The sequence below is a fragment of the Crocuta crocuta genome, unplaced genomic scaffold (assembly GCF_008692635.1).
Source record: "Crocuta crocuta isolate KB4526 unplaced genomic scaffold, BGI_CrCroc_1.0 scaffold518, whole genome shotgun sequence".
Taxonomy (NCBI): Eukaryota; Metazoa; Chordata; class Mammalia; order Carnivora; family Hyaenidae; genus Crocuta; species Crocuta crocuta.
Window position 1 is genome coordinate 1,393,116 of NW_027530514.1, and position 14,491 is coordinate 1,407,606.

The 14,491-nt window shown below is 38.5% G+C and overlaps 1 long non-coding RNA gene across 1 annotated transcript; it reads left to right on the plus strand.

Moving 5' to 3' along the window:
• The first annotated feature begins 1,637 nt into the window (after positions 1-1,637).
• Positions 1,638-6,211, plus strand: LOC144234093 (uncharacterized). Its single transcript, XR_013335861.1, has 3 exons — positions 1,638-1,693; positions 4,644-4,727; positions 6,108-6,211. It is a non-coding gene; the product is annotated as an uncharacterized LOC144234093 (long non-coding RNA).
• Positions 6,212-14,491: the final 8,280 nt, after the last annotated feature.

A 14,491-nucleotide genomic window follows, 5' to 3' on the forward strand; every position in this document is an offset into this window, starting at 1 on the left:
TTGTCCACAAGGGGTTGCAGAAATTGTGTAGAAGGAATAGAAGAAGGAGTGATGCATCTCAGATTATATTTTTGTATTGTTTGACTTTTGAAATCATGCTGGTATTCTACATATTCAAAAAATTAAATTAAGTCAATAAGAATACAAAGAAAGTGCTAAAACTGAAGGCAAATTGAAATACATGAACCTACTTGTATTTCACATGAATTCTATAGCCACACTTAGGAAGGAAGAGATACAGGGAGAGGAACAGCTAATCTAAGTAATTTGTAAACACAGTATTTGACTATATACTCTCAGGCTTGGGGTACATGGGGAGTGAGACTACAAATAAATCCCAAACTCTTCTTAGCGTGTTGTTTATTGTAATGTCATGGGAAAAGCAATTCTGAGACTATTTTAGATGTACTAAATAAAGGGATGAACAATGAGCAAGTGGGCTGTTGTTGTTGGAAAATAGAATTCTCGCTATGGAAGAAGGATACACAAATATGGAATGCTGGAAGGCAAGAAAGAACCCTTTGGGAGTGTATTAGAACTGCAGGTATTGTTATAAACTCATGATTTTAGAAAATATTTATATGAAAGTTTATGTGCACATATATGTGCATGCACATGTGTATATATGTGTGTGTCTGTACACTAGTATACAGAGACATACATATGCATATGCATCTTAGTTCTCTTTACTGAAAAGGGCCAATGAGCAAGGGCCAGCATAGCAACAAGCAAACCTAGCACCCAGACCTTGGCCCGACTAAAAGGAACCAAGTCTTCTAGGAGAAATGGCTGATTCTAGGGCTGGAACAGGGTAGCTTAATTCCTAAGAAGATAGGCTGCCTCTGGCATCCAACACTCATTTTCCTCTTCAAATCTCATGAAGCTGTACACATGTTTTTATATCTACTGTTGACATGACTCTTGGTCAATCTTTCTGGGCTGCCATAAAGCTTATAATGTTCCTCGGGTCTTTATAGAACTTCCAAGAATTCCAAATTGTCATTTATTTTTATCCTGTGTTCCTGCAAACATTCCTTTAAAGGCCACATAAAACTCATTTTTAATTTGTATCATGGTAAGCTTCTCTTATTTGCAACTGGTTCCACCTTTATACTTCTATACAGTCGTCTGACATTATAGGTCTAAAAAGTTTGCCAAAACACAAATGTCAGAAAGATTGGCCACAACTAATTAAACAACACACATTGCAGAAGCCATGTATTCAGTATAGCGTGTTAAAAATAAAAACAGACAACAATTGGCTGACAGTATTTGTAGTGTGGACGTGCTATAAAGCTCAGTGGCCAAGACTGTGCCTTTTAAAGGCTCACTGACTGACAATACAACTGTTCTCAGAGTACAGGGAAAAATACAGCAGAGACCAAATGCATTATAATAAATTGGCCCTTTATCATTTTCCAGGTGTCCACCTAACATTTCCATCACCAGTAACATGCACTTGGAGACTACAGCTTATGTCAACATGTCCATGATAGGATGCCCTCGTCCGTGGGGTAACCTACCTGAGGGACAGCCACTAAGCAAAGAATGCCCTCTCACCTAGAACTGCTGCTGCAAAGACTGGCCTTCCGCCTACCTTGAGATGGTCTGAGCTCTGATGCAGACCTGCTGACCTTTCAAAAGCAGGGAAGAACACTCCAAACAGACAACAGGCCATGCCTCTTCCCTTGGAGTAAGTGTCAGTGAGGGTGAGGAAGGGAAAGAGAAAGCTATTCTTCCCAGGGCTTCAGAAAAGGTGGGAGTGCCTAACTGACTAACCCAAGAAGAACCTCTGTGTTAGGCAAATTTCTAGTTCTGTAGTTTAAGTGTGAGGTCACTACTCTGGCAGGCCCTGCTTGCTCCTGCTCCACACTGCTAAGCCATTTCCCCTTTTTTGTATGTGCTTTTTACTGCTGCTTCTGCGGACTAATTTTGGCACACAGAAGAGGCTCAAATGTCTGTGTTATAAGTTTGAGGCTCATCCAATATTAATCTTAGTTATATGCACCATATTGTCCCCAGTTTGATTGTTTGCTTAATTTGCTTTTCTCTCGATGAAAAGGGAAGGGAAACTCAAACATTACAGAGAGAACGTAGATTTTCTTCTTTGCCCTTTCTATCCCTAAACCAGCTAGTACAGTACTTTCAAGTGGATTATGGAAAGGATTAAAAGTGAAGGGTTAAAAGACAAATAGAAGTGGTTTCTATTGTCAGCCTCTGAAATTCAATGAACAGACTGAAAGTTCAGTTGAGGTCTATGAAAATATTAGCAGATGCCAAAAGGCCAGCAGCCAGGATTTGTGTCTTTGTGCAACAACTGAATAGCTACCAACAGCTAGAAAATTTTAAAAACCATGGATGTGATGGAATAGTCACTCCTATAAAAAAGAGAGTGAGAAAGAAATGTTTCTACAGTAATTAGATTTATGAACTCTTAAAAGAACATTCTCCACAGATCCTAAGCCTCTAAGCATGTAGAGATAACTGAAACATTAAGACTTGAAGATAACATTTCTTTATTTTTTTAATGATTCTATTAATAATAGCAGTGAATCTGACCTAACTTGAGATCTTGTAGTGAAGGGAACTAGCATGCATAATTATTCACCAGAATTTAAGTTTGCAACAAGCTTTAGAAGTTCTATTTTTAAGTTATTCAGAATATTAATCATACGACATCTTAACAAGATGGAGTTTCCTTTCTCAGTCGTAAATTTAGTTAATTACATAAATAAAATCATGATTGGCCCTCCTTAATGATTTTGTGCTTCTGAACATGTAAATTGGAAACATATCTTATTTGATTCATCTTTTTAAAAAAGACATTAGTCAACATAGTAAAAAATTTAGGCTATATAAATGTTGAAAGTGTTCTTTAGTTTTAACTAGAATTTGCATTTTTAAGATAAAACATAAGTGGCAAAAACATGATTAAGGCAACTATTTGGGATTTTATTTGCTGATAAAATTACAAAATGTGTAAATGCTTCAAAAATGCTTAGCAAATGATACTTTCCTTTTTTATAATTAGAATCCATAGTTTTAATTTAGTTTTATCAGAATGAATTTATTGCTTTTACTTCTATAAGGACAATTTTTCTATTAAATGAAGTATCTGAACTGATATTTGACTGTAGTGACAGAAAAGAAACAGGAGAGGGCACTTCAGCTCTCTAACAAAATAAAACCATCCTAAACCCTCTTTATAAATCAGTAAAACATTGAGAGGATTTGAAATATCTGGTAAAGGTTAAACAAAAATGTGAAGAAAGTTCCTCTACTTCCCATAGCTTAATGAAAGATATCTCAGGTAAATGACAGTTTCTTTCATTAATCATTCCATAAATCAATTGGGTAACATGAAAAACAAATGTTCTCAGATCTGCAAATCCATGGATCCATCATTTCAAGAACACTTCAGTTAAAAAAACTCACATTTATTTGGAAATTGCCTGATATATTGAATGTCCTTAATTTAAATGAGTAAATTCTCATAATCCAGGATTTTTAAGAAGAAGATTGAGTTCTCTATATAAGAATAGCAATATGTAATACTGTGTATTTCTTATACCTTGGTTTGATGCTTACTAATAATTAGCTGTGCCCTTAGTCATGTTATTGAATCAGTTTCCTCCAAAATTATATTTAGCAGCAGCAGCAGCACCTCAAGGAAAGGCTGTTGCTTTCAAGTAGCTTCCACTTTATTGTGGTTGAAAAAATAACATTAATATATGAAATAGCAAATAATAGAGAAGATAGCACACAATTAAATCAAAATTGTGTTATTTAGTGTATAAATGATACCAGACAAGTTATTATAATTCCCTAGGCCTCAGTTTTTATATCTTATGAGGTTCTATACTTGATGAACTGACTAAAACACTGACATTCATTCTTACTTTGTATATTATTCTATCAAAGTTGATTCTCTAGTGCCCAGGCTCTCGATACATTTACCATGGTTCTTAACCATGAGACTGTAGAGGTTCACTTGAAAATCTTACAGAAGATGTGGAGCTTATCCCCCTGAAAAATGCTCTAATATATTTCTAACTCAAAATGAGTAAGGTTCATTTGAAGAGGTTCAGGGGCCTTCAGAACTCAATCTATAGACTCCCTAATCTATAACACTCCCTAGTGGGTTGTTTAGCATAACAAATTCTTAACTGCATCAAGAATCTCTGATAGAGGCACAAATTATACAGTTCTTACATATGTTGGGGGCTTATTCCTAGAAATTTCATATGATGTTGTTGAGTCATTATGGGTGATGAGGTTGCAGAGGGAGGTATCATACCAAGCAATTTGGGATTTTATCCCATAAGTTACAAGAAGTATACTAGAATATTTAAACATCGAAGTGGAAGATATGCATTTTAACAAAAATCAGAGAATAGAATGTAAAGTAAACAGAAGAAGAAAGACAGGAAGCAAGGAAATTATTAGTTTATAGCACAACAGACTGGGTGAGGCATAGTGAGAGCCTGTTTAAAAATCTTTCCAAAATTAGGGATGTTCCCTTTTCTAAGATAGGCCTATTTGATTCTGTAGAATAAATAATGGGACAGAAGTTTTCAAACACCACGGGGCATTTTGAAACTGGACAAAGGATTGTTCTGAAGTTCCATTTATTTTCTGCTCAGGACAACAGTAGATGCTAGCAGCCTTGTGGAGTACCCTAAGTGGAGTACTGCAAATGTCCAAGCAGCCTAGGATCCACCGAGAAGGTATGGCCTACTCCTCCCGAAAAGACAGACCTGGAGGGCTTTGCTACCCATTCACATCAGGGTCAGTGGCAGGTGTTTTGTCCCTTTTCATTATATCTCTTAGGGCAGAAGGGAGTGGAAGAAATCATGGGCCACTCCAATGAGAAAATATCTCTCCATCTTGTAGTAGCCAAAAACAACAAGCAAGCAAAATTTCCGGATGGGGACATTTTTCAGAGAACCATACTTTAATGAAAAAAAAAAAAGTATATGTGTATGTGTGTATGTAAGATTGTCTTCTAAGAAATTTGCACACAGATCCTAACATTTCCACATATTGCCAAATCCCATTTTTTTTCTAAAAGAAAAGAAAAATATAATTAATTAAATGTTGAGTATTGGATACAGAAACGTTCTCCATCTTATAAAGAGGAATTTGGCCAAGAGCCCCCAAGAATAGGGGCAGAAACAAGACAGAGTCAGTGGCATTGGAGAAAATAGATGAGATTCAAACATCAGTTTATTGATTCTACTCAGAATCTGGTATCTAGAAGATGTGGGAAATGAAAGCAATGGTTCCAAAATCTCTATAGAACAAAACATACACTTCATTCAAGGCACTTCACAGTCCAGCCCAACTCACCATACAGCCTCCTGCTCCCGCTGTCCACCTTAGTCTGCATTCAATGACATCAGACTGACTGACAAACCGCACACCTTGTTGTCTCTGTGAGTTTGTGCATATTGTGTTACCTTGGCCCAGAATGCTCTTATTCATGACTCTCCATCTGATGAAATCCTATCCTTCAGCAAATCTCAGCCCCGAAGCCACCTTCTCTATTAAGCCCTTGTTAAGGTCCTCTGCCCACCTGAAAAACAAAAAATCACCCCATCCATGTGTGCAGTGATTTATGGGAGTGAATATCTTTCACTCTTTCTTTTCCACTGCATTGTGAGCTCTTCAAAGAAGGAGCCCGATCTAACTGCTTTTGTTTCCCAAGCTTCCAGCACAATGTTAGCACATGCTAAGGAATAGATCATTATTTCTTAAAGAAAGGGAGAGAGAAAAAGGAATTCCAGTTAAAAGGCTATTCTAATAATCCAGACAGCCTCTTATAAGCCTAATTATGAAAAGTGGCATTGGGAATGGAAATTCATAATTATGAAAATAAAATAGTTTCAAGTAGCCGAGTGATTAAATATAAAGAAAGAGAGAGGATTTGAAGATGATTCGGACCAAGTTTTCTGGCCCAAGAGATGGAAAGAACAAAAAGATATTATATTGAAAACATAGAGTAGGAAGGAGACAGAAAATGAATTACTGTTTCAGACTTTTAACTTGATATGCAGAAGGACATCCATTTTAAGATGCTCAGCAGGTATTTGTATATTCCAATTCAGAGCTGATGCTTTAAGAACAGTTGGGGGCTCAAAGCACAGCTGTGGAAGCTATGGCGTGGATGATATTGAAGAGGAAAGGACCAATGACTGGATTTGGGGGTTCTGCCTCTATTTAAGAAAAGACGAAAAGAATGGAGGCAGTAAAGGAATCTGTGAGAGGCCAAATGAAGTGACCCAAGAAAACAGAGGATCACAGGAGCCAAGCAAAGAGCAATTTTAAAAGAAGGGAAGGCCAAAGGTACAGAGAGTGTTGAAGGTGAGATGGATGGATGGAGCCACCATCACTGTAAAGGAGAGCAGCCTCACCAAACAGCAGAATGGAGCTCGAGCCAGTGAGGAGAGGGAGTAAAGACAAGAGTGTGACCTGTTCTTGAAAATGTTGGTCATAACAGGGATGAAGGATGTTTCCTTACAATCTGTAAATTATTTCAGATTGTGGCCTACATTGTCTTTTAATTGAATGTTGGCTTTAATCAAGTTTCATTAAAGTGTCAACTGCCCATAGCTACTAAGGTAATTTTTGCTTTTTTAATTTAAGAAGTTAAAAATAGACTCTATATATAGGCTGGAGTTGGGGTTTAGAAGCAGTGCGAGGATTCATTGATACTGTCTTTTAAAGTGTATCATTTAATTTTAAATAAATCAACCCAGTTTTGGTTTTTCCCTAAAGATGAACCCAGAGGACCTTAGAGGACCTTAAATAGTCCCTTCCCCAAGGAAAAAAGAAAGAAAGAAAGAGAAAAAGAAAAAGAAAGACTTCCATTAAATCCAGCTGGAATTGTGTATTCTCAACTGATCTAGGGCTGGGCCCTGAAATAGAGTCAGGGTTTAACTGTGAGTCCTATACACTTGTAGTCATTATTTCTCACTAGGCTTTCTCCTCTTGTCTTTCTAGATTGCAGGCTGTATTATTTAATGTAGCAAAGGGAGAATCAAAACATCTGCCTTCCTCACAGCTGAGTACTTTTTGTTGTCTCTTTCCTTATTTATTACTGAGGAGATCTGTGGATTTCAGATTATAATCAGTGAGACTTGTGGCCGTGTTTATCCAGTGCCATGCCTGTCTTCGGTAGGTAAATGCCATCAATTTTAGAACTGAAGACCTCTGTGTTTTAATTTGGTTTTAGCCAGTTGTGTTTTAAATCTATTTTCTGAACTGGTTTTGGGAATTGTATAAAGATCTACTGAAAACGCCAACTTGTCAGAGTTCAAAAAATATTAACTAAATAATACAGTCAGGATCATTTTACTCTGTCAGTGACTTTCTGGAAGTTATACTTGATGAATTTCTGCAAAGGAAGTATTTCCTTCCCTGGAGGAGAAACAGGAAGCCAAGATGAAAGAACCTAAAAGGGAGAAAGAAAACAGAAGGAAGAGATTTCTCCTCCTGGGAATAGCAGATGAGGCAACTGCTGATGAAAAGCAGCTTTAAGAAAAGCCGTGCTTTTACTTACTTTACTGGCACGTATGTATTTAGATATAACTGATTTATGTATTTTGTTCATGTACATATCAGTGTCTCCCTGCTAGAATATATGCTACAAAAGTGCAGGGATTTTTATTTCGTTCACTTATATGTCCCAAGCACCAAGTACAGAGCCTGGCATGGTATAGTAATTTTTTTTTATTTATTAAAAACTCCCAAGTCCTGGGAGTATTTCACTTTCCGACCACAGAGGAGCTCTCTTCAGCACTCCTTACCCTGTTCCTGACTCCTTACCCTCTTCTCCCACCCAGTCTCATATGAGTGAAGTCAGAAAAAGACAAATATCACATGACTTCACTCCCGTGGCTGGACTGGCCAGGCAAATTTCACTTAGCATAATACCCTCTACTTCCATCCATGTAGCTGCAAATGGCCATCATACTTTTTTGTTGCCGAGTAATACTCCATTGTATATATATACCACATCCTCTTTATCCATTCATCTGTCAGTGAACATATGAACTCTTTCCATACTTTGGCTATTATCGATAGTGCTGCTGTAAACATTGGGTGCATGTGCCCCTTGGAAACAGCACACCTAACACAGCAATTTTAAATTATATAGTCCCTTCCTATTAAACAGGAATGTTGTTGTTTTGAGTGCCCCAGGACAAAAAAGGGCTGTGGTAAAAAATTGATGTATTTAACCTCTGTGGATAATGTTCACGCCACCCCAGCCCCTTACTGAACATTTAGAGTGGCTACAGTATTGTACGGAAGCAAGAGACTAAGTCCCAAGTTTATGTACACCTATCACCTGTACACTTTGCTTGGCAGAGTCACACTGCCCAAAGAGTAGCAGCTATCAAAATGTTAAGAAGCGGGAGAAAAAAGAACTTATGTTTTCTGTACCTACAGAGGCCCTCTTATCCCCATGCAGTGGTCATGAAGGCCACTGCTCAGATACCCCTTCCAGAGTCCAAGCACAGGGAACATGTTTGCTGGGCAGCCTCCAGCTGCTGCATCCCCAAACCTGCCACAAGCACTCGTGCCTGGACGGTGCTCCCCCCACCCCCCAGCTTCTCTCAGGCAGAGCTGCGGCTGGCAGAGTCACTAGCTGCAGGCCGTCCTGCCCCATGAGGAACTCTTGTAATGTGCAGCCTTTGCTCAGAGACTTCCAGTTGGCCAGGAAACTTTTCAGAACAGCACTGCAGTCTGAGACTCTTCCTATCCAAGCCTTCTGCTTTTCACAGGTGTCAGATCAGGTTCCAGGCTGGGAGGGTCACCTACCAGCTCCCGTTCCCTCCTCTTTTATCCCTTGCTGGCATTTCCTCCCAGTGAATCTTTTGCACATCTAATCCTGCCTTGACGCTAGCTTTTTGGAGGACTTGAACTAATACACCTCCAAGAGCCAATAGATCCTGCTAATTCACAAGATTCTTGAGTATCAATATTACAGAAAGATATTATGGGAGAAGATGTGATCTTTTTTTTTTTAATATTTTTTATTTATTTCTAGGAGAGAGAGAGAGAGAGAGACAGCGTGAGCAGAGGAGGGTCAGAGAGAGAGGGAGACACAGACTCTGAAACAGGCTCCAGGCTCTGAGCTGGCAGTCAGCACAGAGCCCGACGCGGGGCTCGAACCCACGAACCGCGAGATCACGACCCGAGCGAAAGCCGGACGCTCAACCGACCGAGCCACCCAGGCGCCCCAAGATGTGATCTTTTAAAAGCCTTATTGGTGGGAGGGGGAGTGTGGGGGGTGCCTGGGTGGCTTCAGTTAAGCATCAGACTTGATTTCAACTCAGGTCATGATCTCACAGTTTTTGATTTCAAGCATCAGGCCCTGTACTGACAGCATGTAGCCTGCTTGGGATTCTGTCTACCCCTCTCTCTGCCCCTCCCCTGCTCACTCTCTATCTCTCAAAAACACATAAATAAACATTAAAAAAATAAAAATAAAAGCCTTATTGGGGATAATGTACACCTGAATATAGATGGCAAATGCCATCTCCGATATGTTAATGAAGGAGACTTTTGACCTCCAGTTTAGAGGTGACTTTAGGAGTTCTTAAGCCCTTTAAATTTGTGTGTATGATATTGAGGGTGTACACAATTCTCCCTGAAGAAGATCTATACCTTTCCTCACATTGCTTTACAAAATTCTCACCAGTGGCAACTCTGAGTTAACTCAATAGTTCAAAAGTCATATTAACATGAAATCTGTATTACAACATAACTTATTTTATACAACAACACTAATCATGCCTCTATTTTCTAGCCTAGACTAAATGTTATCTTTAAAGCCCTGCAAACTAAGACCCTAGTACAAAGATAATCAGTACTGTGTTCTTCTAATACTGAACTTGAAAAGAAGCCACGCTCTAATTTAGGTAGTTATTGGCATAAAAGAAATAAGTAATTGAAAAATCAATAGGTTGATTTGTCCTATTAGAGGAGAGAAAATCAGTAGTAGATACTTCAACTCTTAGCCCAGACAATGCTTGTAGTTAATCTGCTGGAAGGATAGTGAAAAAGCACCTCTAGCAGCTGTTCTCAAGGAGAAGGATTATGTCAGCACCATTCACATCAACTATACACAGAACATTTGTGTCAGCAGCATAAATGCTGACATGTCAGCATCTCTATTCCCCCCACCCCCACCCAAATGTGTATAGTTTAATTAGACCAAAGACAGGGAACGGTTTGTGGACAGCTCAACCTGGAAGTAATGGCTTCCTCGGGGAGCGATTCCTGCCCCACCCTGGGGAATCATCTAATATGTGTCATTGAAAAACCAGACCCTCATGGCTGTCTCTGCAGGAAACTATTCTCAGAAAGTAATCACTTTACCCTGAATCTAGTGGAATGCTTACAGTGAAGTGGGATAAATAATTTGTCTGGACACCACCAGACCTCTGTGCTCCTGCTACTACCAACATCGGCCAGGCACTCAAAACTCATCCCTGGGCAGGCTTATCTTATCTATAGGTTCATTTTAAATGTGATGAAGAAAGCTTCTGCAAAGAGAACTAGCAGGTCAACAGAACAGGTTCCTACCGTCCCCTGGTGGCTGGAACAAGCAAGTCCTTCAAGGGGAGAACAAGGTCCCCTGAGCAGCAGAAGGCTTCACAAGGGATAGATACAGATTGCTCTCCCTCTGCCTTTAAATGTTCTTTGGATGTACTTGGCCCTTGCCTTAGAGTAAAAATTCTCACTTAGTACTCTTGATTTCTCAATTCCTGGTAGTAGTGAATGATAATTTTAGGAAGCAACTAAAGTTCATTCTTGGAAAACCAGGAGCAGAGATTGGGGGGTGCAGGGGACGGGCAATGGATGTATAGGTTGCAATCTTTTTAGTCACCAAGGGGAAGGAAAGAATTAAATCCAGTATATTTTAGAAAATATTGAATCCTTTGAAACCTTCTCTATGTAGAGCCAGGTAGTGGGAATAAACATCAGAGAAGAGTTAAAAGTCTTTTGAAGAGAAACCAGAAATTTTCCTATGATGATGACAATCAGATACTAACTTCTGACAAATCAGACATTACCTCCAGCTGAGTTCCTTCCTGACCACTTACTGAGTTCCTTACTTATATTTCTTCCTCTATGGGGACATTTTCTTTTTCCTTTTTTTTTTAAAGTGGTCATCTACATTATGAATTAAAACATCTGTTTTGAAAAACACACACACACACATACACACACACATACTTTTAAAACATTATTGTTCATTGTAGAGATTTAATGGGGTGGTCAGCAAGTCTAAGATGGTCATCATAATGATTTAGACCAAGTGTGGGCTCTTGTTTTGGTGTCATATATTTACTAAAAAATCTTTATACTAGGATCCTGACAGAGACCCAGAAAGGGTTATAGAAGTCTCAGTATGGGGCTGCCAATGTCCTGAACCAGTTGTCCTGAATGCTCCCCAGAATGCCCATTGGCATAACACCACTGGCCCTAATTTTTTTTTAAAAAAGGAAAAGCATAAAAATCTTTGCTTTCAGTTTGACCAATGTCTGTTGCACATTTTAAAATATACTTTCATAGACATAATTCTGGAAAAGCCAGAGTTATGGACATGAAGATCAGAGTAAAATATGTTAGGTATCATATGATACTTTGTTAACACAGAGTAATAATTTTTACTTACACTGCATCTTTTTAAAGAATCACAAATTGGTTTACTGCTGTCACTACAGAACCATTATTCAATCTTTCTGAGATATTATAAAGGACACACAAAACACATGTCTAAAGATGAAAGAAAGGAAATGTTTTCCCTATCTAATAAAAAGGAAAAGGGAGTGTCACAGGAAATTATACACTGCTAAACTTATATGAATACCAGAGCAAATGGTCAAATGAGCCATTATAATATTGCATAAGATATGTAGCAGGGAACAAAGCTTTTTGAAGAGCATCATCCTAACAAAAATTATTTAGGGTGTTGGGGTTTTTTTTGTGGCTTTTTTCAAGGAATTATATGAACAAAGCAGTTTTAATGCCAGTAAGGTTTCTAAGTCCTCTGTGTTGAAAGAAACACAGTGTCATACATGGGGGAGAAGAAGGGGGGAAATAGTGGGGAAAAGGGGGAGAGGCAAACCATGAGAGACTCTTGAATGCTGACAAAAACTGAGGACTGATGGATGTGGGGGGAGGAGGGGGAATGGGCACGGACAGGGGCACTTGTGGGGATGAGCACTGGGTGTTATTGGAAACCAACTTGACAATAAACTATTTGTAAAAAAAAAAAAAAAAGAAAGAAAGAAACACAGTGTCATAGACTAGGAGTAAGAAGATGTGGATCTAGCCTTGTCTCTTCCATGGGGAGTCTCCAGGAACTCTGAGTAAATCACTCATCTTTTATTTCTTGGATTCTCCTCCAGTAAAATCAGGGAACAATTCCTACTTGTCAATGTCTACTGGACTAGAGCTGTTAAGAAGCTTAGAAATGGGGTCCAAAACCCCAGGGATATTCGTATCTTAAATACATGCTACCTAGGGTAGCTACTTGCCTCACAGAATTCCCACCTGTGGAATTAGCCCCTTTGATGCAGAAACTTTGGAATAGAAAATAATCATACTTTAATTACATCCTATTCTTTTTGTCTGCAGCTGATTAATGCAGGTACAGACACTTCATTCAAACTGAGCTGATCAAATTCTCTCTCTCAGGACACAAATAGAGAGCTAGAAAGGCAAAAATTAAATTAAATTAAATTTAAAACATTGGGAATGGTCGATCTACAGGGTCATAAGACATTTTTTAAATCATGAAATAATAGATCAGAGGGCAGTAATCATGGCCCCATGCACTGGAGTAGAATTAGTCTTGCCAGCTTGTGCAGCATTTCTTCTGTGGAATTGTATGAGATTAGACCAGCAGGATGGTGTTGACACCTGATTTGGGGACCCTCCATACTACAGTGGTCCCTAAAAGTGATCAGAAAGCATTACTAGTAGGAAGAACAAAATTTGTTTTATGAAGAGTTTGTTTCTTGTATATATTTATATAATTTATATAGATGCATAATATACATAAGTTATATTTGTATAGTATCTAGAGATGTTTCTATAAATACTATATGTTTATATTATACGCTTATGTATATATATATATGATATATAATAAATTTCTTCTTGTAAATCTGTAAAAAAATATTGCCTTTTGTGGGACACCTGGGTGGCTCCATTGGCTAAGCATCCAACCCTTGATTTCAGCTTAGGTCATGATCTCACGGTTCATGGGCTCAAGCCCCGCATACAGCTTTGTGCTGGTATCATGGATCCTGATTGGGATTCTCTCTCTCCCTCTCTCTCTACCACTCCCCTGCATGCACATGTGTACTCTCTCTCTTTCTCTCTCTCAAAATAAATAAACTTATGTGTATGTATGTTGCCCTTTGTGAACGACCACCGCCTTCACCTAAAAATAGATTAATACATGTAAAGCTAGTGTTGGTAATGGCAGTAGCAACACATAATATAAAGTTCATTTCAATTCAAACAACTTAGAAAAGGTAGAAATGAAGGAGAAAAACCTATAACAAGATGTTTATTTATAATTCCATTCACATCATTCCATTCCATTCATGATCCATTTATAAGTTTAGTAGATAGAATAGATGCATTCTCCCTTTTATGAACTGGGCAGAGCTAGAAACTCTTAAGCTCCAAATGGGACAAGTTATAAATGGAGACAGGATATACAAACTTCAGTTCACAATCACATCTCTTAAACAAGGCCAAACAAATGATCACCTCAGGACCCATTCAGACATCTGAGTCTAATCATTAATGCAAAAATCTGAAAGTTTGACTTCACATTTCTTTACCTCTACCCCACACACCATTTTGCACTGGCTTTTTAAATTCTGTCATATTATTGAGCAATAACTGAGTTACAATCTTATAATCATTTAGACTAGATCTTTTAATTCCAGATGGAAAAACTTCAAGTAAAAAAATCAAAATTTCAAACAATTTTACATTTGCATGACTCCTAGAAATAGCAAGAATATTTTAAAATCTCCCTTAATCCGTTCAGTCAATCGTGTTGAGAGTCAACATGTTAGCCCTGTCAGTGCCTGGCCAAGCCTGAAAGAATCAAACTCTATGACTCAGGGCTAAAAGGATAGTTTTTAATCCTCAAAAAGCTGTCAAGTACCTCATGATTTCTTCTAGTTTATGGGTGTTCATTATAGTAGCCTTCATCGCTCTTAAAAATCCATCCATGACTTACTGTCAAATATATTTCCTTCAATTAAAGGGTATCCTCCCTGATACTGATTCCTAAAGTATACTCCCTCTTTCTTTAAAAAGTGTGGAGTTGGGGCGCCTGGGTGGCTTAGTTGGTTAAGCGTCCGACTTTCGCTTAGGTCATGATCTTGTGGTTTATGGGTTCGAGCCCCGCGTTGGGCTCTGTGCTGACTGCCAACTCAGAGCCTGGAGC